This window comes from Saimiri boliviensis, chromosome 2 (assembly GCF_048565385.1).
Source record: "Saimiri boliviensis isolate mSaiBol1 chromosome 2, mSaiBol1.pri, whole genome shotgun sequence".
NCBI lineage: Eukaryota > Metazoa > Chordata > Mammalia > Primates > Cebidae > Saimiri > Saimiri boliviensis.
Window position 1 is genome coordinate 115,200,829 of NC_133450.1, and position 24,754 is coordinate 115,225,582.

General features: G+C 37.4%; 1 long non-coding RNA gene across 3 annotated transcripts in view; it reads right to left on the bottom strand.

Annotated features, from left to right (window-relative positions):
• LOC141583651 (uncharacterized) overlaps window positions 1-24,754 on the bottom strand; it is a 415,823-nt gene that overhangs the window by 6,442 nt on the left and 384,627 nt on the right. The gene's annotated exons all lie outside the window — the stretch shown is intronic.

Below are 24,754 nucleotides of genomic sequence, written 5' to 3' on the forward strand. Positions count from 1 at the left end.
ATTATACAGGCCACATTTAAAATGCTCTATGGCTGCATGTGGCTACTAGCTACCAAATTGCATAGCACAGGCATAAAACACTGAAGAAAGTTTTGCTGAACAGCACTGATCTTAACTTTTCTTAGTGTATACTGTAGGTCACTAGCTTTAGGCTCTTACAGGAGAAATGGACCGAGAGCTGTGAGTTAAGCATATCTGTTCTCTTGTGTGTGTGTTGGTGCCTTTAATATGCTAGTAAGAACTGTCAGTCTTCAAGAGAAAGCTTTGGAATTTAGGGGATTCCAACCAATTTAGATATCAAACTCTTCATTGTAGAGTAACTTCCAAGACAGTATTCAATGGAATAAACTGTGGAAAATGTGTATCTGTGGAGTAAGCAGCTTGACCTTATGAACTGTGCCTTGCCGACATCTGTCTTCCCTTCTGTGTCCAGAATAATGCTTCACACATAGAAGGTTGTACTGTTGGCTTAACTGAGCCATGTGAAAGACAAAGTGGTAAACAGATATAGGGTGATAACCGTTTGATTAGTTTTTGGACTCCCGAACCAATTGCTTCTGTACTGCAGCTGTCACATAGATAAAACTGCCACTCGCCTATACTCGAGTACAAATAACTTTTTAATTTCCACATTTAGATCCACTTCTCTGATGTACACCTTTCCACTTTTTTGAGAAAGCAGAAAACATCCTAACAGATACATTGTTCTGAATTATCATTTAGCTTGCCAAACTGAGTTTCATTGGAATTTGTTTAAAACTGCAGTTTATCTCAATGCACTGGAAAGAAAAATCTACAGGCTAATTTAGTATTGCAGGCTAATTTAGTATTGCAGTTTGTACATGTTCCAATTGGAATTTGATACTTTCAAAACATCTTAAATTTTCTTTTTGGTGATCTTTCTTACCAGAATCTGGCTGGAACATGGGAGGCAAGGGAATATTCCAGGGAATCCACAGATCCTTCTTTTGAAAATCTCTTCAATGTATTATGGTCTGATTTTTATCTGAACCCTCCTTTAAAAATCTCAGCACTTCAGTTGTCCCCTCTCTGAAACAAGGTATCCTTGCTCAGGAAAAATGCTCTGAGACCCTAGCAGACTGCAGAAAAATGAAATGGCTTTGACCTCCACAGCGGCCAAGTATTAAGCAAACTCCTCATGGCCTCTGGCTCCTGAGTCTTTGCTCTCTTCTCCTTTTTTCACATATCTCCCTTTTCTACATCCAAAGACCCATCTTCTCCTGGAGACGTTATTTTTCCTCTCCTGAATGCCCATAATGATCACTACTGCATCTCCTACTTGGCCTGGCCCTGGGTCTTCCTTCTCTCAGTTGGCCGCTGAGAAAAGGAAACATGCCATGTTTTGTCTCCCGGATGAGCTGAATGGCTCTTCACAACAGAGATCACAATTTGTGTTTCTTAGCCTCAAGACAGTGTTCCATGTCTATTTACAATTTAGAAACATAAATTGTGATCTCTGTTGTGAAGAGCCATCAGTGTTATACCAGCCCCAGGTATTCAGTAAGTAACAGTAAAAATATGATGTTGCAAATACATATTTTTAGGTACATGCCAAGTAGTGAAAATACTACTACACAGACGTATGTCAGAATATGCATGGATACACACACCCTTACCCACTGCTTAAAGTACATTAGTTACACATAACCATGAAATTTCCTTGACATAAAGTTGTCTTACTTTAAATTTGTGGTAAGACATAAAATAGGAAAGAGCTTGGCAAATTACAGAATAGCAAACTATATATATATATATATATATATATATATATATATATATATACATGTGTATGTATATATATATTTAATGTACATAAAGAACAAATTATTTTAAGATCTTTAGAAATAGTCACATAACAGCTCTTGTGATAAGGCAAAAGTTAGAAAACTAGAATTTATTTATATCTCTTTGATAGTATTTTTTATTGAGATACGCTACATTTATTAAAGTTTGGAATAAACAACTCAAAATTCACCATTTTAAAGTATGCATTCAATAGTCTTTAGTATATATTACCACTATTCCAGAAATTTCCTGCCTTCCCCAACAAAAAACGCCATACCTATTAAAATTAGCTTCAATATGCACTCTTCTAGCATCCCCTGGATCAGCAGCCTTAGCCGCTTTACCCATCTTATATGTAACTGTGAGGCACTGGGACCCTCTCCACTCTACTCCCAGGCAGGTCTCCAGACACTTGTAGCACCTGGTTAAGAGTGGAGACCTCCCTTCCTCTCCATGCAGAGAACTTGGTGTTGAGGAGGTTTCCCAGATACGACTTAGGCAAACCTCTAGGCATTTGGTAACCACCCACTGGATTCTCCCTCAGCCCTGGCACTTGTGCCTACCATTGGGAGGATTCCTGGGAGGGTCTGCTCATCTTGGTTCCCTGCCCCGACCACCCTCCAGGGCTGAACAGGGAGCTCAGACTACTGGGCACTTCACAAATCAGCCCATTGCCTGAGGCAGCAGAGAGCCTCTCCCTGTAGACAAGGATCCTTCCACAGCGGCTGTAGCTGGTTCTCACCCATAAGAGCCACCTACTGGCCTGGAGAGTGAACAGCACAACATAATAGGAAATCTGCCACAAGCACACAGCACTAGGGAACAAGATACATCTCCAGTAACCACAGCCACCCCAACTCCATGGGAGGCAGGGAGCCTGCTCACATGCCTGATACGTCACTACTGACGCCAGCACTTGGGTAAGCCATCCTACAAAGGCTATAACCAGGGAACTTTTTGCCACTAAAAACACCCAGATCTAACCCTCAGCATAGTCTGCTCCTAAAGGAGAGGGGAGTGCAACCTACCAAAGCCTCCCTTATATCCAAGGAAATCAGTTCAGCACCAGCTGCTGAAGGCGGCACCACTGTAACCCAGGAACAGATGTGAAGAGGCTGTCATCTCTCACCCACTGTTGCAGGCTCAGTGGTGGCTTTTAACAGGGCACGGGGAGTGTAGGCTGAAAGAAGCTGCTTCTTCGGCTCCTATAGCGACTCCAACCCCATTGAGGTGAATGTATGCTGGGAGAGGGTGCTTTTCATGCTTCTCCATTGCCTTTGCCCTGCCCTTATTGGCTGGCCCTTACTCTTAAGTGCCACCTAATGGACTGCAGCCTGAACTACATCACTAAACAAAATTACATCGCTGCAACAAGTAACCACGGAGAAAGCCCCTACATGAACTTGTCTGCAACCAAGGAACCCATACATGTAGAGCCTTGGCACCCTGAAAGCTTCCAGAAACAAACCCAATGGACCATACACAAGATAGATCACAGTCATACCCCCAAGGGGAAAATAACAAAAAATCAAGAAGCCCCATGGAAAGATTAGCATTTTTTTAAAAGGAAGAATCAATCAGCTCTCTCAAATGAGAAGGAAGCATCACAAGAACGATGGCAATACAAAAAGCTAGAGTGTTTTGTCACCTCCAAAGGATTTCACTAGCTCCAGAGCAATAATGGATTCTAACCAGAATGTAATGTCTGAAATGACATGTATAGAATCCATAATGTTGATGCCAAAGAAACTCAGTGAGATCCAAGAAAAAGTTGAAATTCAACACCAAGAAAACAAAAATGATCCAGGATTTGAAAGACATCATAGATAGATAGGTTAAAAATATAATAAAAAGCCAAACAGAACTTCTGGCATTGAAAAATTTACTATAGGAGTTTCAAAACACAATTGCAGCCTTAACAACATACTAGACCAAGAAGAATAAAGAATTTCAGAGCTTGAAGACTGATTCTTCAAACCCATCTGGTCAGGCAAAAATAATAAAAATAATTAAAACAAAGTCAGTAAAGCCTTTGAGAAATAGCCAGTCATGTAAAGCCACCAAATATATGATGTGTTGGCATTCCTGAGAGAGAACAGAAAGTAAGCCATTTGGAAAACATATAATTCAGGAAAATTTCCCCAATCTTGCTAGAGAAGTTAGCATACAGATAAAAGAAATCCAGAGAACTCCTGTGAGATACTATACAAGATGACAATCTTCAAGGTACACAGTCATCAGACTATTCAAAGTCAACACAAAACAAAAAATTGTGAAGGCAACTAGAGAAAAGTATCATATTACCTAAAAAGAAACCTGTCAGACTAACAGTGGACTTTTTAGCAGAAATCTTACAAATCAGAAGACACTGGAGGCTTATTTTTAGCATTCTTAAAGAAATGTCACTTAAGAATTTCATATCCTGCAAACTAAGCTTCATAAACAAAGAAGAAATGAAATTCCAGATAAGCAACTCGCAAGGATATTTGTCACCAACAGACCAGCCAAAGAGTTGCTTAAGTGAGTTCTAAACATGGAAATGAAAGACTAATTGTTACCACAAAAGCACATACCTATAAACCTTATAGAGCAACTACACAGTAACTAGTTAACACTATGACAGGAATAAAACTTCACATGTCAAAATTAATACTCAATGTAAACAGACTAAATGTCCCCCTTAAAAGACATAGAGTGATAAATGGGATTAAAAGAAAGAGAGCCCATAATTCTGCTATCTGCAGGAGACCCATCTCACATGTAAAAACACCCACTAGGTCAAAAAAAGGCAAGGTGGAGAAAGCTCCATCTGGAAAATGGAAAATCAAAAAGATCAGGATTTGCTATTCTAATATCAGATAAAATACTTTAAACTAACAACAGTAAAAAAGGACAAAGAAGGACAGTACATACTGATAAAAGTTTCAATTCAACAACAAAAAAATAACGACTTTAAGTAAATATGCATCCCACATTGGAGCCTCCAGATTTATTAAAAAATTACTTCTAAACATAAGAAAAGACTCTGGTAGCCACACAATAATAATGGGAGACATTCAGGGCACACTGACCGCATTAAACACCTAATTAAGGCAGAAAACTAACAAAGAAATTCTGGACATTAATACCTGACCAACTGAACCTAACAGACATTTACAGAATACTACACTCAAAAACCAAAATATACATTCTTCTCATCTGTACATGAAACATACTCAAACATTGACCACATCCTTCGTTATAGAGCAAGCCTCAATAAAATCAACCAAACTGTAATTATACCAAGCATATTCTCAGAGCACAATGGAATAAAAATAGAAAGCAACACCAAGAGAAACTCAAAACCACATAAATATGTGGAAATTAAACAACTTACTCCTGAATGACTTTTGAGTAAACCATAAAATTAAGGCAAAAATCAAAAAGTTCTTTGAAACAAATGAAAATACAGACAGAACTTATCAAAAACTCTTGAATATGGGAAAGCAGTGTTAAAGAGAAAGTTTATAGCACTAAACACCTATATCAATAAGATAGAAAGATCTTAAATTAACAATTTAATCTCATACCTAAAGCATCTAGACAAAAAAAAAAAGCTAAATCCCAAGCTAGCAGAAGTAAAGAAATAATAACTAAAATCAGAGCAGAACTTTATGAAACTGAGACCCCCAAACACATACTAATCAATACATGAAAAGTTGGCTCTTTGAAAGGACAAATATAGAGCCCACTAGCTAGATTAACAAAGAAAAGAAAAGAGAAGATCCAAATAAGCACACAGATGAAAAGGTGACATCCAACCAACCTCACAAATATAGAAAAGATCTTCAGAGACTGCTATGAGCATCTCTATGCACACAAAACAGGAAATCTAGAGGAAATGAATAAATTCCTGCAAACACACAGATTCCCAAGATTGAACCAGAAAGAAACACAAATCCTAAACAGACCAATAAGGAGTGAAAAACTGAAACAGTAATTTAAAAGAAAAAAAAAAAAGCTCTACTAATCAAAAAAGAAAAAAGTCATAGACTAGATGGATCCACCAAATTCTACAAAAAGAGCTTGTACCAATCCTAGTGGAACTATTCAAAAAAAAATCTAGGAGGAAAGACTTTTCCCTAATGCATTCTGTGAAACCACTGTCATCCTGATACCAAATCTGGCAAAGACACTCCCCAAAATTAAACTTACAGCCCAATATCCGTGACAAACAAAGATGCAAAACTCCCCAAGAAAATACTAGCAGACAAAATCTAGCAGCATATCAAAAAGACAATTAACTATGACCAAGTGGGCTTTATTCCTGGGATGCAAGGATGGTTAAACATATACCTATCAATTAATGTGATACACCCGTAAACAATATGAAAAGCAAAAATTATGTAATCTCAATAGATACATAAAAAGCATTCAGTAAAATACAACATCCCTTCATGATAATAATCCTTGACAAACTAGGAATTTAAGGAATATATCTCAAAATAATGAGAGCCATCTATGTCAGACCTACAGCCAACATCATATTGAATGAGCACAAGCTGGAAGCATTTCCCTTATGACTGGAACAAGATAAAGATGTCTACTCTCACCACTCCTATTCACTATAGGACTAGAAATCCTAGCCAGGGCAATCAGGCAAGATAAATAAATAAAAGGCATCCAAACAAAATAATAAGTTAGATTATCTCTTTTCACCAATAATATGATCCTATACTTGGAAAATCCTAAAGATGCCACCAAAAGACTGCTAGAGCTAGTAAATTACTTCAGCAAAGTCTCAGGATACAAAAGAAATGTAAAAATATCAGTAGCATTTCCAGACATTAATAACATTCAAGCTGATAGCCAAATCAAGAACTCAATCCCATTTACAATGTCCACAAAAATAAAATACCTACTGAGACATCTAAAAAGATGAAGGATCTCTACAAGGAGAAATAAAAATGGATGCTTAAAGAATGTATTGATGATGCAGATAATGGAAAATCACTCCATGCTCATGGCTTAATAGAATCCATATTGTTAAAATGGCCATACTGTCCAAAGTGATCTACACAGTAAACACTATTTCTATCAAATTGCAAACATCACTTTTCACATAATTAGCAAAACCTATTCTAAAATTTATATGAAACCAAAAAGAGCCCAAATAGCCAAGCCAATCCTAGGCAAAAAGAACAAAGCTTCAGACTTCAAATTACATGTCTTCAAACTATACTATGAGGCTACAGTGACCAAAACAGCATGGTACTGGTTCAAAAATAGACACATAGACCAATGAAACAGAATAGAAACCCATGAAATAAAGCTGCACACCCACAAACAACTCATCTTCAACAAAGTTGACAAAAATAAACAGTGGAGAAAGGACACCCTATTTAATAAATGGTGCTGGGAAAACTGGCTAGCCATGTGCAGAAGAATGAAAATGGCCCCCTACTTTTCATCATATACACAAATTAATTCAATATGGACTAAAAACTTAAATGTATGATGTCAAACTGTAAAAACTGTAGAGGAAGTCTAGGAAATACTCTTCTAGACATTGTCTTAGGCAAAGAATATATGATGAAGATCCTAAAAGCAAATGCAACAAATCAAAAATAGACAAATGAGATTTAATTAAAGAGCTCCCACAAAGCAAAATAAACTCTCTACAAGTACACAGACATCCTACAGAATGGGAGAAAATATTTGCAAACTATCCAACGAATAATCCAGAATCTTTAAGGAACTTAAATGAATCAACAAGAGAAAAACAATCCTATTAAAAAGTAGGCAAAGGATATGAACAGATACTTCACAAAAGAAGACATACAATCCACTAAAAAATACACGAAAAAGTGCTCAAATATTAGTAATCATCAGAGAAATGCAAATTAAAACTAAACTGAGATCATATCTCAAGCCAGTCAGAATGGCTGTTAGTGAAAAGTTAAAAATAATAGATGTCATAGAGAAAAGGGAACACTTACATACTGTTTATGGGAATTAAAATTAGTTCAGCCACTGTGGAAAACAGTTTGGAGATCTCTTAAAGAACTAAAAATACAACTACTGTTTGACCCAGCAATCCCATTACTGAGTGTGTACCCAAAGGAAAATAAATCACCCTTCCAAAACAATACATGTACTCCTATGTTCACTGCAGCACTATTTATAATAGCCAAGATTTAAAATGAACCTAGTTGCCCATCAATGATAGACTGGATAAAGAAAATGTGGTACATAAACACCATGGAATACTACACGGCCACAAAAAGAACAAAACCATGTCCTCTTTACAGCAATATGGGTGTGGCTGGAGGTAGTTTATGTTATGTGAACTAATACAGACACAGAAAACCACATATCACTTGCTGTCACTTAAAAGTGAAAGCTAAATCTTGGATTCACACAGATATAAAGATGGAGACAATAGGCAATGAGGACTTCGAATGGAGGGAGACAGGGAGGAAAAGGCTGAAAAAGTTCCTGTTGGGCACTATGTTCACTAACTGAACGATGAGGTTAACAGAAGCCGAAACCTTAGCACCACTCAATATATCCTGGAACAAATCTGTACATGTTCTCCTGAATCTGAAATATAAATGGAAATCTTTAAAAGACAGTATGAAGATGCTGCTAGTTTTGAAGTAAATATTAAATAAATGAGTTTGGTCCTAGTTAAATCCCATCTAGTTCATAAGCAAGGTGGCTAGGCTGCTTGGTAATAAAATAGAGTCATGGTATGGACTTTTTTTGCTCAAATAGCTTCTATACATGTCATTGAGTGTTTCATGTTAGAACCTCAAGTCCTAATCACATCTGATTTTTCCCACAAGACGTAAGAGAGAATTAAATCCACAGAGTTTATTCCTAATCCAACAACAAAATGCTATTTTCAAATCTGAGAGAAATTCTTAGCCATGTAGAAAATTATTTTTCTTCCCTGCAGGAAATCTAAACAAGCAAGATTGTCCTTTGGTTTTATTTTGCTGCTTCTTCATGAGAAGCTGCGAGAAGCTATCTCCCAAGAAATAGACCTGCTGCATCATAACCTATGAATACACAGATTTTAATATAAAAATGAAATGATCTGCAATTGAGTTAAAACCACCAAGTTTTAAAACACTTGCCTAATCATCATTGTGATACATAATAAATGGTCAAGCTTTGAAAATTATGTTTTAAAAAAGCCATCATTACTATTGAAAAAGATAAATAATGCTTAGCATATATAGAACCAAAAGTTTTAAGAAGTTTATACCAAATGATGAATACAACAAAAATAAAATTCACTTGAATTGTGAGACAGTTCTAAAAAATTATGAAACAATTTAAAATTACTACTTGAAATAATACTTTAGAATTTAAGAAACTTATAGGTTTGTTTTTATCTGATTTTTATTTTTAGTTGATGACTATATTTTAAGGTTATGTCAGTAATAGCTTAAAACTAGATTTTAATTTAGGCATATTTTTGTGTTTTATTATCTCAGTTACTGCTTAAAAATTCTGGTTGAATTTTTAAAATTGTGATTTTTAAATAATCTTTTGTTTATTAGAAACACATGAATTCAGCAATCTATTTAGGATGTAAATTAACAAAGGATCAGAAGCACTTACATAGAGTAAACTTCCTCACTTTAAATTATTTTAACAGGCTGGGAACGGTGGCTTATACCTGTAATACCAGCCCAGCACTTTGGGAGGCCGAGGTGGGTGACACCTGAGGTTAGGAGTTCAAGACCAGACAGACTGGCTAACATGACAAAACCCCATCTCTATTAAAAATACAAAAAAAAACCAAAAACCCAAAACAATAGCTGAGCATGGTGGCAGACGCTTGTCATCCCAGCTATTCAGGGGGCTAAGGCATGAGAATTGCCTGACTCCTTTTATGTATAAATTACCAAGTCTCGAGTGTGTCTTTATAAGCAGTGTCAGAACAGACTAATACAACATCCTTCTTCGCAAGGCAGCAGGAGAGACAATGAGTGCCAAGCAAAGGAGAAGATCTTTATAAAACCATCAGATCCCATAAGAACTCACTCACTTATCACAGGTAAAACATGAGGGTAACCACCCCTAGGATTTAATTACCTCCCACCTGGTCCTTCCCAGGACACCTGGGGATTATGAGAACTACAATTTAAGATGAGATTTGCGTGAAGACACAGCCAAACTGTATTACATATGCAATCAAATAAAATCTTGACATCAGAAACAAATACACAGTACAGCAGAATCCCAGGGGAGGAGAGCCTAACCCTGTCTTCAAGAGTAAAGGGTATCCTCCTAAAAAGGATATTCTTTCCTGCCTGAAATAGCTTTCCTTTCTAGTTTAACTTAGCAATTTCTCTCAATTCCTAAGGCTTAGTTCAAAGTCTGTCCCTTCTCTGTAGTTTCTGTGTCAACAACAACTAAAGAATCAGTGGTCTTAAAATTATACAAACAGAAGTAAAACAAAGACCCTGAAAAGTACGATGACTTGCCCAAGTGATGCATGCATTTTATTCATATGTCTTCTGTGAATATTTTTCTTTTTGATATTTGGTTGAAGTAATTATGCTTATAAATTACTTTTTTTAGATTTTGTGGCAACTAGATACAAAGGGCAATCTGGACTCCAGGTGTGTTATAGTTATTTGCAGAAATTACTTGGATTCCGTGACCCTCCTTGTCTTTCTTTTCTTGTTTCTATTTCTGTACTTAATTTCTTGAAGGCTCTGAATGAACATAAAAGAGTCTATAAAGGAAACTAGAACAAGCCTCAAACTGTATGGCTAATCTACTGAGTATTTTTTGAAAAAGTCTCAATTACCTTCCCTAGATCACAGGGAAGAAGTATTTGAACTAACCTACCTAAACCTCATTTCTAACCACTTGTGAAAACATGCCTCTCAAGATTTCAGACTGCTGGAATAGAAAGGAGTAAATAATCAGAGGAAAGTGGTTAAATATAGATCAGGGTTTAGATTTATAAAACCTCAGCGAGCTAGTCTGACATCTCCTCCATGGAACTCCAGCCAGAGCTGCTCTTGTCAATAATGGATATCTCTTAACTTTGATTAACCATTTTAGTGCCAGAGCTCTTTATTTTTTTCAGTCTTTCTAATAATGTAACTCTATTATCTTGCTATTTTAAAAAGTGTAAAAATTTACCATGTCTGTTCAAATTAATTCAGTAATTTTTTACTAATTCTTATGCCTCAAACATTGTCAAATGTCACTGAGGAAAAAGGACTCAGCATAAAATATCAGCTTACAAAATCGCTGGGAAATTTCCATTAACACAAGTGAATGTACATAATTTTACTACTTTTAAATTATTGTCATATACTATCTGTATGGGAGAGAGTATGAAAAACAGAAACTGTCTTTCACTATTGCCAGGAATATAAAATGGCACTCTCAGGGTACTTACTAGCTATGAAAATATCAAATATTTCTTGTTTTGATCTATCAACTCCACTACCATAAATTTAGTCTACTGGTATATTTTTATTGCAGCATTCTCTACAATAGGCAAAATACTAAATATCTATTAATGGGGATGTTTAGATAAAATACAGTAAAGGCATTTAATGATATATAAGGGAACTATTTTTTGAAAATGAGACAGATTCACATATACTGATATGGAAATGTTTCTAAGATGTATTAGTTTTAAAAACCTGCAGCAAACTTTTGGGACACCGAAAAAGTAAAAATTCTTTTGTTTTTTTGCATTTTAGATTTCTGAGTACATGTGAAGAACATGCAAGATTGTTGCATAGGTACTCACATCGCAGTGTGATTTGCTTCCTTCCTCCCCTTCACCTATATCTGGTATTTCTCCCCATAAAAATTCTTTTTAAGAACTTTCATTTCCAACCATAAACATAAAAGTAATAGGTCAGACTTACCTTCTTTATCTCAAATAACAAAAAAGGAAACAAAATAATTTTTAAGCAATTCTGTTTAAGAATCTGACAACAGACAAGACAGAGTTGTCTCTGATCTTTGAAAAAAGGAAAACACATGAATGAGCTCCAAGTTTGCCATGGTTTCCTACTTCAAAAAACCTTACCAACTATGGGTGCAGGAAAGCACAGACCAAGTAGAGAGCAACAATCTCTCTAAATGAAAGAGAGGTAAAAATTCAGGGCTTCTAGGGAAGGTAGAATTTGAAGGGCACAGTACTGGAGGGAAGGAAGCTGTATATGATATATACCCTTGAAACTAAGCTGTGCATGTAAAGTTTAAAACCCTGAAAAATTTTGGGATAACAGCTACTGAAGGCAGCTACTGAAGGATTGTGAGCTGGAAGGAGATTCTGGAGACCATACAGTGTTGAAATAGAGACCTTTCTTTTTTTTTTTTTTGAGACGGAGTTTCGCTCTTGTTACCCAGGCTGGAGTGCAATGGCGCGATCTCGGCTCACCACAACCTCTGCCTCCTGGGTTCAGGCAATTCTCCTGCCTCAGCCTCCTGAGTAGCTGGGATTACAGGCACGCACCACCATGCCCAGCTAATTTTTTTGTATTTTTAGTAGAGACGGGGTTTCACCATGTTGACCAGGATGGTCTCGATCTCTTGACCTCGTGATCCGCCCGCCTCAGCCTCCCAAGAGACCTTTCTTAATTCCCTGGTCATTTGGTTAAGACCTCAACAACTAGATACCATAGAAAAGTGCTACTGTATCCCAGCATAAAGATAATCTTAGAGTAGCCTCAACAAAACTCCAAACCAAGCTTTGCTGGAATTAAGCTGATTCTCCAATCAGTCAACTAATTTCCAAAATAAAGCACTGTTCAAAAAAAAAAAACCTGTCTTCAAGAAAAAATATCATCCTTGGTCAAATAGTACTTCCATTTTTAGTTCTTTATCTCCATCTGTTTTCCGTACATGTTGAACTGCATCACATTCTCACCAACAGTGTATAAGCATTCCAATTTCTCCATATCCATGCCAACATTGTGTTTTTTTTTTTTACTTTTTAATAATAGCCATTCTGACAGGTGTAAGATGATATCTCAGTGTAGTTTTAATTTGCATTTATCTGATAGTTCATGATGTATGATATCTATTTATGTCCTTTGCCCACTTTTAAATATTTTTATTTTTCTTATTGATTTGTTTGAGTTCTTGTAGATTCTGAATGTTAGTTCTTTGATAAAGGTATAAATTACAGATATCCCATTCTGCAGGTTGTCTGTTTATTCTTTTGATTATTTATTTTGCTGCAAAGAAGTTTTTTAATTTAGTCCTATTGGTCTATTTTTTGTTTTGTTACATTTGCTTTTGGGATCTTCATCATAAATTATCTGCCTAGGGCAATGTCCAGAAATGTTTTTCCTAGGTTTTCTTTTAGGATATTTTTAGTTTCAAGTCTTAAATATAGGTATTTAATCCATTTAGAGCTAATTTTTGTATACAGAGAGAGAGAGAGAGATCGATCGATCCAGTTTTATTCTTCTGCATATAGCTAGCCAGTTTCCTCAGCACTATTTATTGAGCAGGGTGTCCTATCCTTATTGTTTATTTTGTCGATTTTATCAAAAATCATTCCACTGAGCAATTCTGCTACTGGGTATCTACCCAAGAGAAAAGAAATCATTACATGAAAAAAACACCTGCACTCATATGTTTATCACAGAACTATAGCTATCAAAATATCACAATAGCAAAGTCATGGAACCAACCTAAGTATCCAAAAATGGTTGACTGTATAAAGAAGATGTAGTATATATACACTATGGAATACTATGGAACCAAAATAAGGAATAAAACAATGTGTTTTACAGCAACGTAGATGGAGTTGGAGGCCATTATCCCAAGTGAACTAACTCAGAGGCAGAAAATCAAGTATCGCCTGTTCTCACAGGTGGGAGCTAAATAATGGGTACGCATGGGCATAAAGATGGAAATAATAGGTACTGGGGACTTCAAAAGGAGGAAGGGTGAAAGGGGCTTGGGTGCTGAAGAATTAGCTATTGGGTACAATGTACAGTATTTTGGTGATGGGTACATTAGAATTACAATCCCGAACATTATGCAGTAAGCCCATGTAACCCATGTAACAAACCTGCACATGCACCCCATGAATCTAAAAGTTGAAAGCACTTCAAAAAAATTAAAAACAAAATAATAATAATAAACATAATATCCTTAATATCCAACATATGGTAAAATAAGATGAGACATATACAAATGAAGAAAATATAATTTATAATAAAGAAAAAATAGTAAATGGAAACAGGGCCAATGACAATACATATGCAAAATTTAGGAGAAAATGACCTTCCAAAGGAAAAGAAAGGAATATATGGATCCAGTGAGAGACTATGTAGAAAAATCTCAGAGGAGAAAAAGTTACACCAAAAAAGAAAAATAATCTAGGGCCGAAATAATATAATGTCTGAAATGAAAAATACAGTAAATACACTAAAAAAAAGATTGAACACTGCAAAAGAAAGTAAAGCCTTTGAAATTGTTTGATACACAACATGCAAAATAAAATATAGAGTCAAGAGCCATTGGTGTACTACATTCAGGAAACCCATCTCATGTGCAAAGACACACATAGCCTCAAAATAAAAGGATGGAGAAAGATTTACCAAGCAAATGGAAAGAAAAAGAAAAAAGCAGGGTTGCAATCCTAGTCTGTGATATAACAGTCTTTAACAAAGATAAAAAGAGACAAAGAAGGGCATTACATAATGGTAAAAGGATCAATGCAACAAGAAGAGCTAACTATCCCAAATACATATGCACCCAGTACAGGAGCACCCAGATTCATAAAGCAAGCTCTTAACTACCTGCAGAGAGACTTAGACTCCCACACAATAATAGTGGGAGACTTTAACACCCCACAGTCAGTATTAGACAGATCAATGACACAGAAAATTAACAAGATGTCCAGGACTTGAACTCAGCTCTGGACCAAATGGACCTAATAGACATGTACAGAACTGTCCACCCCAAATCAACAAAATAAACATTCTTCTCACCACCACATCACAATTATGATAAAATTGACCACATAATTGGAAATAAAAAACTCCTCAGCAAATGCAAAAAGATAGAAATCATAACAGACAGACTCTCAGACCACAGTGCAATCAAATTAGAACTCAGGATTAAGAAGCTCACTCAAAACCACACAACTACATGGAAACTGAACAACCTGCTCCTGAATGAGTACTGGGTAAATAACAAAACGAAGGCAGAAATAAAGATGATTTTTGAAACCAGTAAGAACAATGACAATATACCAGAATACCTGGGACACATTTAAAGCAGTGTGTAGAGGGAAATTTATAGAACTAAGTGCCCACAAGAGAAAGCAAGAAAGATCTAAAGTCAATACCCTAACATCACAATTCAAAGAACTAGAGAAACAAGAGCAAACAAATGCAAAAGCTAGCAAAAGACAAGAAATAACTAAGATCAGAGAAGAACTGAAGGAGATAGAGACATGAAACATTAAAAAAAAAATCAATGAATCCAGGAACTGGTTTTTTGAAAAGATCAACAAAATAGATAGATTGCTACCTAGATTAATAAAGAAAAAAAAAGAATCACACGTGCACACGAATGTTCATTGCAGCACTGTTTACAATAGCGAAGACCTGGAACCAACCCAAATGCCCAACGATGATAGACTGGATAGGGAAAATGTGGTACATATACACCATGGAATATTACGCAGCCATCAAAAACGATGAGTTCACGTCCTTTGTAGGGACATGGATGAACCTGGAAACCATCATTCTCAGCAAACTGACACAAGAGCAGAAAATCAAACACCGTATATTCTCACTCAAAGGCGGGTGTTGAACAATGAGAACACATGGACACAGGGAGGGGAACACTACACACTGGGGGCCATTGGGGGGGAAATGGGGGAGGGACAGGGGGTGGGGAGGTGGGAAGAGATAGCATGGGGAGAAATGACAGATACAGGTGAGGGGACGGAAGACAGCAAACCACACTGCCATGTGTGTACCTATGCAACAATCTTGCATGTTCTTCACATGTACCCCAAAACCTAAAATGCAATAAAAAAAAAGAAAAAAAAGAATCAAATAGACACAATAGAAATCAGAGATTGGCTGAATAGGAACAGCTCCCATGTGCACAGTTCTCAACGAGAGTGACGCAGAAGGCGGGTTATCTCGCATTTCCAACTGAAGTACCTGGTTCATCTCATTGGGACTGGTTAGACAGTGGGTGCAGCCCAAGGAGGGCAAACTGAAGTAGGGTGGGGTGTCACCTCACCTGGGAAGCGCAGGGTGCTGGAGAACTCCCTCTACTTGCCAAGGGAAGCCATTAGAGACTTTTCCCAGCACTCTAGCACTTAGGTTCAGATACTGCACTTTGCCCACAGTTTTCACAACCCGCAGACTGGGAGGTTACCTCTGGTGCCTACAACGCTGGCACCCCAGGTTTCCAGCACAAAACTGGGCAGCCATTTGGGAAGACACCAAGCTACCCACAGCAGTTTTGTTTGTTTGCTTGTTTTGTGTTGTTTTGTTTTCATACCCCTGTGGCACCTGGAATGCCAGTGAGACAGAACTGTTCATTCCCCTGAAAAAGGGGGCTAAAGCCAGGGAGCCAAGTAATACGGCTTAGTGGGTTGCACCCCAATGAAGACCAGCAAGCTGAGATCCCTTGGCTTGAAATTCTTACCAGCACAGCAGTCTGAGTTCAATCTGTGACATTCGATCAGTGGTGTAAGGGGTGCCTGCCATCACTGAGGCTCGGGTAGGCGGTTTTAACCTTGCCTGTGTAAACAAGTCACTGGGAAATTTACACAGTGACTGGGCAGAGCCCACGGCAGCTCAGCAAGGCCACTGCAGGAAGACTGTATCACTAGACTCACACCTCATGAGGCAGGGCATCTCTGAAAAGATGGGCAGCAGCCCATCAGGGACTTATTAATAAAGCCCTCATCTTCCTGGAACAGAGTACCTGGGAAAAGGGGCAGTTGTGGGTACAGCTTCAGGACACTTAAAAGTTCCTGCATGGCAGCTATGAAGGGAGCAATGGATCTCCCAGCACAGCACTGGAGCTCTGATAAGGGACTACCCGAGCCTTGGCAATGGCACACACCACCAAGCTCGAATGTCCCACATTGAACTCAGACTGCTGTGCTGGCTGTGAGAATTTCAACCTAGTGAATCTTAGCTTGCTGGTCTTCACTGGGGTAGGACTCACCTAGTGAGATCATTTGGCCCCCTGGCTTCTGCCCCCTTTTTAAAGGGAATGAGCAGTTCTGTCTCGCCGATGTTTGAGGCGCCACAGGAGTATAAAAACAAAACAAAAGAAACAAACAAAAACAGCTGTGCATAGCTTGGCGTCTTCCCAAACGGCTGCCCAGTTTTGTGCTGGAAACCCAGGGTGTTGGTATTGTAGGCACCAGAGGGAACCTACTGGTCTGCGGAATGGAGAAAGATTTACCAAGCAAATGGAAAACAAAAAAAGTAGGGGTCAGAATCCTAGTCTCTGATAAAAAACTTTAAACCAACAAAGATCAAAAGAGACAAAGAAGAGCATTACATAATGGTAAAGGGATCAGTGCAACAAGAAGAGCTAACTATCCCAAATATCTATGCACCCAATACAGGAGCACCCAAATACGTAAAGCAAGTTCTTAATGACCTACAAAGAGATTTAGACACTAGGCAATAATAGTGGGAGACTTTAATACCCCACTGTCAATACTAAACAGCTCAATGAAACAGAAAATTAACAAGGATATCCAGGAATTGAACTCAGATCTGGACCAAGCAGACCTAATAAACATCTACAGAACTCTCTACCCCAGATCCACAGAATATACCTTCTCCTCAGAACCACATCACACTTACTCTAAAACTGACCACAAAATTGGAAGTAAAACACTCCTCAGCAAATACAAAAGAATGGAAATCATAGAAAACAGTCTCTCAAAGGAAGTACAATCAAATTAGAACTCAGGATTAAGAGACTCACTCAAAACCACACAACTTCATGGAAACTGGACAACTGGCTCTTGAATGACTACAGAATAAATAATGTAATGAAGGCAGAAATAAAGATGTTCTTTGAAACCAAAAAGAACAAAGACACAATGTACCAGAATCTCTGGGACACATTTAAAGCAGTATGCAAAGGAAAATTTATGGCAGTAAATGCTCACAAAAGAAAGGAGGAAAGATCTATTAATTGTTACATTAGGGTGTCGATTTTAGAACTAGAGGAGCAAGATCAAACGAATTCAAAAGCTAGCAGGAGGCAAGAAATAACTAAGATCACAGCAGAACTGAAGGAGACAAAATCACCAAAAACCCTTCAAAAAAATCAATAAATCCAGGAGGTGGTTTTGTGAAAAGATCAACAAAATAGGTAGCCTACTTGCCAGACTAAAAAGAAGAAAAGAGAGAAGAAACAAATAGATGCAAAAATAATAATAATAATTTAAAAAATAAAAAGATAAAGTGGGTATCACCACTGATCCCACAGAAGTACAAACTACCAAGAGAATACTATAAACACCTCTATGCAAATAAACCAGTAAAGCCAGAAGAAATAGATAAATTCTTGGATACTTACACCATGCAAGATGAAACCAGGAATAAGTTGAATCCCTGAATAGATCAATAACAAGGCCTGAAATTAAGGTAGCAATTAGTAGCCTGCCAACCAAAAAATTCTACAACCGGACAGGTACGTAGCCAAATTCTACCAAAGGTACAAAGAGGAGCTGGTACCATTCCTTCTGAAACAATTCCAAACAATAGAAAAAGAGAGACGCCTCCCTAACTCATTTTATGAGGCCAACATCATTCTGATACCAAAACCTGGCAGAAACATAGTAAAAAAAGAAAATTTCAGGCCAGTATCCACTGACAAACAGAATCCAACAGCACATCAAAAAGCTTATCCATCACGATCAAGTTGGCTTCATCCCTGGGATGCAAGGCTGGTTTAACAAACACAAATCTATAAATGTAATCCATCACGTAAACAGAACCAAGACAAAAACCACACGATTATCTCAATAGATGCAGAGAAGGCCTTCCACAAAATTCAACAGCCCTTTATGTTAAAACTCTCAATAAACTAGGTATCGATGAAACATATCTCAAAATAATAAGAGCTATTTATGACAGATCCACAGCCAGTATCATATTGAATGAGCAAAAACTGGAAGCGTACTCTTTGAAAACTGGCACAAGGATGTCCTCTCTCACCAATCCTATTCAACATAGTAACTGGAAGTTCTGGTCAGGGCAATCAGGCAAGAAAAAGAAATAAAGGGTATTCACTTAGGAAAAGAGGAAGACAAAGTGTCTCTATTTGCAGACGACATGACTGTGTATTTAGAAGTCCCCATCGTCTCGGCCCAAAATCTCCTGAAACTGATAAACAACTTCAGCAAAGTCTTAGGATACAAAATCAATGTGCAAAAACAAAAGCATTCCTATACACTAATAACAGAGAGCAAAATCATGAGTGAACTCCCATTCACAGTTGCTACAAAGAGAATAAAATACTTAGGAATACAAATAACAAGTGTGAAGGACCTTTTCAAGAAGAAGTACCAACCACACTGCTCAAGGAAATAAGAGGACACGAACAAATGGAAAAACATTCTATGCTCATGGGTAGGAAGAATCAATATTGTGAAAATGGCCATACTGCCCAAAGTAATTTAAGTAATGCTATCCCCATCAAGCTACCATTGGCTTTCTTCACACGACTGGAAAAAACCACCTTAAATTTCATATGGAACCAAAAAAGAGCCCACAAAGCCAAGACAATCCTAAGCAAAGAGAACAAAGCTGGAGGCATCATGCTACCCAACTTCAAACTATACTACAAGGCTGCAGTAATCAAAATAGCATGATACTAGTACCAAAACAGAGCTACAGACCATTGGATCCGAACGGAGGCCTCAGAAATAACACCACTCATCTACAACCAAATGATCTTTGACAAACCTTACAAAAACAAGCAATGGGGAAAGGATTCCCTATTTAATAAATGGTGTTGGGAAAACTGGTCAGCCATAGGCAGAACACCAAAACTGGATCCCTTCCTTATACCTTATACAAAAATTAGCTCCAGGTGGATTAAAGATTTAAACATAATACCTAAAACCATAAAAACCCTAAAAAAAATGTATGCAATACCATTCAGGACATAGGCTTGGGCAAGCACTTCATGACTAAAACACCAAAAGCAATGGCAACAAAAGCCAAAACAGACAAATGGGATCTAATTAAAGAGCTTCTGTACAGCAAAAGGAGCTATCATTAGAGTGAATTGGCAACCAACAGAATCAGAAAACATTTTTTACAATCTACCCATCTAACAAAGGGCTAATATCCAGAATCTACAAAGAACTTAAACAAATTTACAAGAAAACAAAAACATCAAAAAGTGGATGAAGGATATGAGCACACACTTTTCAAAAGGAGACATTTATGCAGCCAACAAACATGAAAAAAAGCTCATCATCACTGATCATTAGAGAAATGCAAATCAAAACCATATTGACATACCATCTCATTCCAGTTAGAATGGCTATCATTAAAAAATCAGTAGACAACAGATGCTGGAAAGATACAGAGAAATAGGAACACTTTTACAGTGTTGGTGGGAGTGGAAATTAGTTCACCCATTGTGGAAGACAGTGTGGCAATACTTCAAGGATCTAGAACTAGAAATACCATTTGACCCAGCAATCCCATTACTGGGTATATACCCAAAGGATTATAAATTATTCTATTATAAAGACTCATGCACACATGTGCTTATTGTGGCACTATTCACAATAGCAAAGACTTGGAACCAACCAAAATGCCTATCAATGATAGACTAGATTAAGAAAATATGGCAAATATACACCATGGAATGCTATGCAGCCATAAAAAAAGATGAGCTCATGTCCTTTACAGGGACATGGATGAAGCTGGAAAGCATCATTCTCTGCAAACTGACACAAGAACAGAAAACCAAACACTGCATGTTCTCATTCAGAAGTAGGTGTTGAACAATGAGAACACAAGGACACAGGGAGGGAAACATCACACACGGGGGCCTGTCAGGGGGTGGGGGTCTAGGGGAGTGAGAGCAGGAGATGGGGCATAAGGTAGGGATAGCATTAGGAGAAATACCTGGTGTAGATGATGGGGTGATGGATGCAGCAAACCACCATGGCATGTGTATACCTATTTAACAAACCTGCATGTTCTGCATATGTACCCCAGAATATAAAGCATAATAAAAATAAATAAATAAAACATAAATCAGCAAACAGATAGATATGAAATTACCACTGGACTGCTTCAAGTTCAGAAGTCACTGCCCTTGTAGAGGAGTTGCCAATCATTACACATTCCACAGGAATCCTACCACCAAGGCCCTGAGCTGAAACTGCATGCATTCCATGCTCCTTTGCATAATTTGCCTACTTCACATATTTTGTAAATGTAAAATCTACTTTTGGTGTTAATGGAGTTTTGTCTTATTATTTTATTACTCATGATTGTTGAATAAAGATCCATTTGAGGGATAAAAGACACGATAAAAGATGACAAAGGGGACATGACCACAAATCCCACAGAAATACAAACTAACATCTGAAAATAATATAAACACCTCTATGCAAATAAACTAGAAAATCTCAAAGAAATTGATAAATTCCTGGAGACACACCCTCCCAAGACTAAACCAGGAAGAAATCAAATCCCTGAATAGACCAATAACAACGTCTGAAATTGAGGCAGTAATTAGTAGCCTACCAACCAAAAAAATTCCAGGAACAGACAGATTCACAGCTGAATTCTATCAGAGGTACAATAAGGAGCTGGTACAATTTCTTCTGAAACTATTACTAACAAAAGAAATAAAAGGAATCTTCCCTAACTAATTTTATGAGGCCAGCATCATCCTGATACCAAAACCTGACAGAGACACAACAAAAAAAGGAAATTTTGGGCCAATATCCTTGATGAATATAGATGTGAACATCCTCAATAAAATACTGGCAAACCAAATCCAGCAGCACATCAAAAAGCTTATCCACCACGATCAAGCCAGCTTCATCCCTGGGATGCAAGGCTGCTTAAACATACGCAAATCAATCAATAAATGTAATTTGTCACATAAACAGAACCAATGACAAAACCCACATGATTATCTCAATAGATGCAGAAAAAGTCTTTTATAAAATTCAACATCTCTTCAATAAACTAGGTATTGATGGACTGTATCTCAAAATAATAAGGGCTATTTATAACAGACCCACAGCTACTATCATACTGAATGGACAAAAACTGGAAGCATTTTATTTAAAAACCGGCACAAGACAAGTATGCCCTCTCTCACCATTCCTGTTCAACATAGTATTGGAAGTTCTGGCCAGAGCAATCAGGAGGGAGAAAGAAATAAAGGGTATCAATCACGAAATGAAGAAGTCAAATTATCTCTGTTTGCAGATGACATGATTGTATATTTAGAAAACTCTATCATCGCAGCTCAAAATCTCCTTAAGCTGGTAAGTAATTTCAGCAAAGTCTCAGGATACAAAATCAATGTACAACAAACACAAGTATTCTTATACACCAATAATAGACAAACAGAGCAAAAGCATAAATGAACTCCCATTCACAATTGCTACAAAGAAAATAAAATACCTAGGAATATAACTAACAAGGGATGTGAAGGACCTTTTCAAGAACTACTACAAACCACTACTCAAGGAAATAAGACAGGACACAAACAAATGGAAAAAAACATTCCATGGTCATGGATAGGAAGAATCAATCTTGTGAAATGGCCATACTGCTCAAAATAATTTATAGATTCATTGCTATCCCTATCAAGCTACCACTGACTGTCTTCACAGAATTGAGGGAAAAAAACTACTTTAAATTTATATGGAACCAAAAAAGAGCCCACGTAGCCAAGGCAATCCTAAGCAAAGAGATCAAAGCTGGAGGCATTATGCTACCAGACTTCAAACTATGCTAAAAGACAACAGTAATCAAAACAGCATGGTACTAGTACCAAAACAGAGCTATAGACCAATGGACCAGAATGGAGGCCTCAGAAATAATACCACACATCTGCAGCCATCTGATCTTTGACAAACCTGCCAAAAACAAGCAATGGGGAAAAGATTCCCTATTTAATAAATGGTGTTGGGAAAACTAGCTAGCCATATACAGACAGCTGAAACTGGATCCCTTCCTTACACCTATACAAAAATTAACTCAAGATGTATTAAAGACTTAAACTTAAGACTTAAAACCCTAGAAGAAAACCTAGGCAGTACCATTCAGGACATAGGCATGGGCAAAGAGTTCATGACTGAAGTACCGAAAACAATGGCAACCAAAAACCAAACTAGACAAATGGGATCTAATTAAATTAAAGAGGTTCTGTACAGCAAAAGAAACTATCATTAGAGTGAACAGGCCACTTACAGAAGGGAGAAAATTTTTGCAATCTACCCATCTAACAAAGGGCTAATATCCAGAATCTACAAAGAACTAAAACAAATTTGTAAGAAAAAAACAATCCCATCAAAGAGTGGGCAAAGGATACGAGCAGACACTTCTCAAAAGAAGAAATTTATGCAGTCAACAAACACATGAAAAAAAGCTCATCATCACTAGTCATTAGAGAAATGCAAATCAAATCACAACGAGATACCATCTCATGACAATTAAAATGGCAATCATTACAAAATCTGAAGACTACAGATGCTGGAGAGGATGTGGAGAAATAGGAAAACTTTTACACTGTTGGTGGGGGTGGAAATTAATTCAACCATTATGGAAGACAATGTGGCCATTGCTCAAGGATCTAGAACCAGAAATATGTGGCCCAGCAATCCTATTACTGGGTATATACCCAAAGGATTATAAATCATTCTACTATAAAGACACATGCACATGTATGTTTATTGCGGCACTGTTCACAATAGGAAAGATTTGGAACCAACCCAAATACCCATCAATGATAGACTAGATAAAGAAAATGTGGCACATTCACACCACGGAATACTATGCAGCCTTAAAAAAAGATGAGTTCACATCCTTTGCAGGAACATGGATGAAGCTGGATACCATCATTCTCAGCAAACTAATACAAGAACAGAAAACCAAACACCACATGTTCTGACTCATAAGTGGGTGTTAAACAGTGAGAACACGTGGACATAGGGAGGGGAACATCATACACTGGGGCCTTTGTGGGGTCAGGGGCTAGCAGAGGGATAGCATTAAGAGAAATATATAATATAGATGACAGGTTGATGGGTGCAGCAAACCACCATGGAATGTGTATACCCATGTAACAAACCTGCATGTTCTGCACATTTACCCCAGAATTTAAAATATCATAATAAGTAAAAAAGAAAGCAAGACACAAGATGGCATGGTGGCTCATGCCTGTAACCTCAACAGTTTGGAAGTCTGTGGTGGGTGGATCACGAGGTGAAGAGATTGAGGCCATCCTGGCCAACATTGTGAAAACCCGTTTCTACTGAAATACAACAATTCACTGGTCATGGTGTCATGCACCTGTAGTCCCAACTACTCGAGAGGCTGGGGGAGGAGAACTGCTTGAACCAGGGAGGTGGAGGCTGCAGTGAGCCTAGATTGAGCCACTGCACTCCATCCTGGTGACAGAGCAAGACTCTGTCTAAAAAAAAAAAAAAAAAAAAAAAAAAGCAAGACTCAAACATATCAAAACAGAGACAGTTGAAAATTTTAAAGTGGAAAAATATTTAGAATGCATATGATGCATATGAAAACAGGAACATCATAGAGATCAAAAGGGTCTTTTTAAAATATGGGATTATGAACTGTTTGTGTCAATAACTGACTGCACAAACTCTTCAAGAAAATAGTAGAGGAAGAAATGCTTCCAAACTCATTTTATGACATATTACCTTAATATCAAATTCAGATAAAGCATA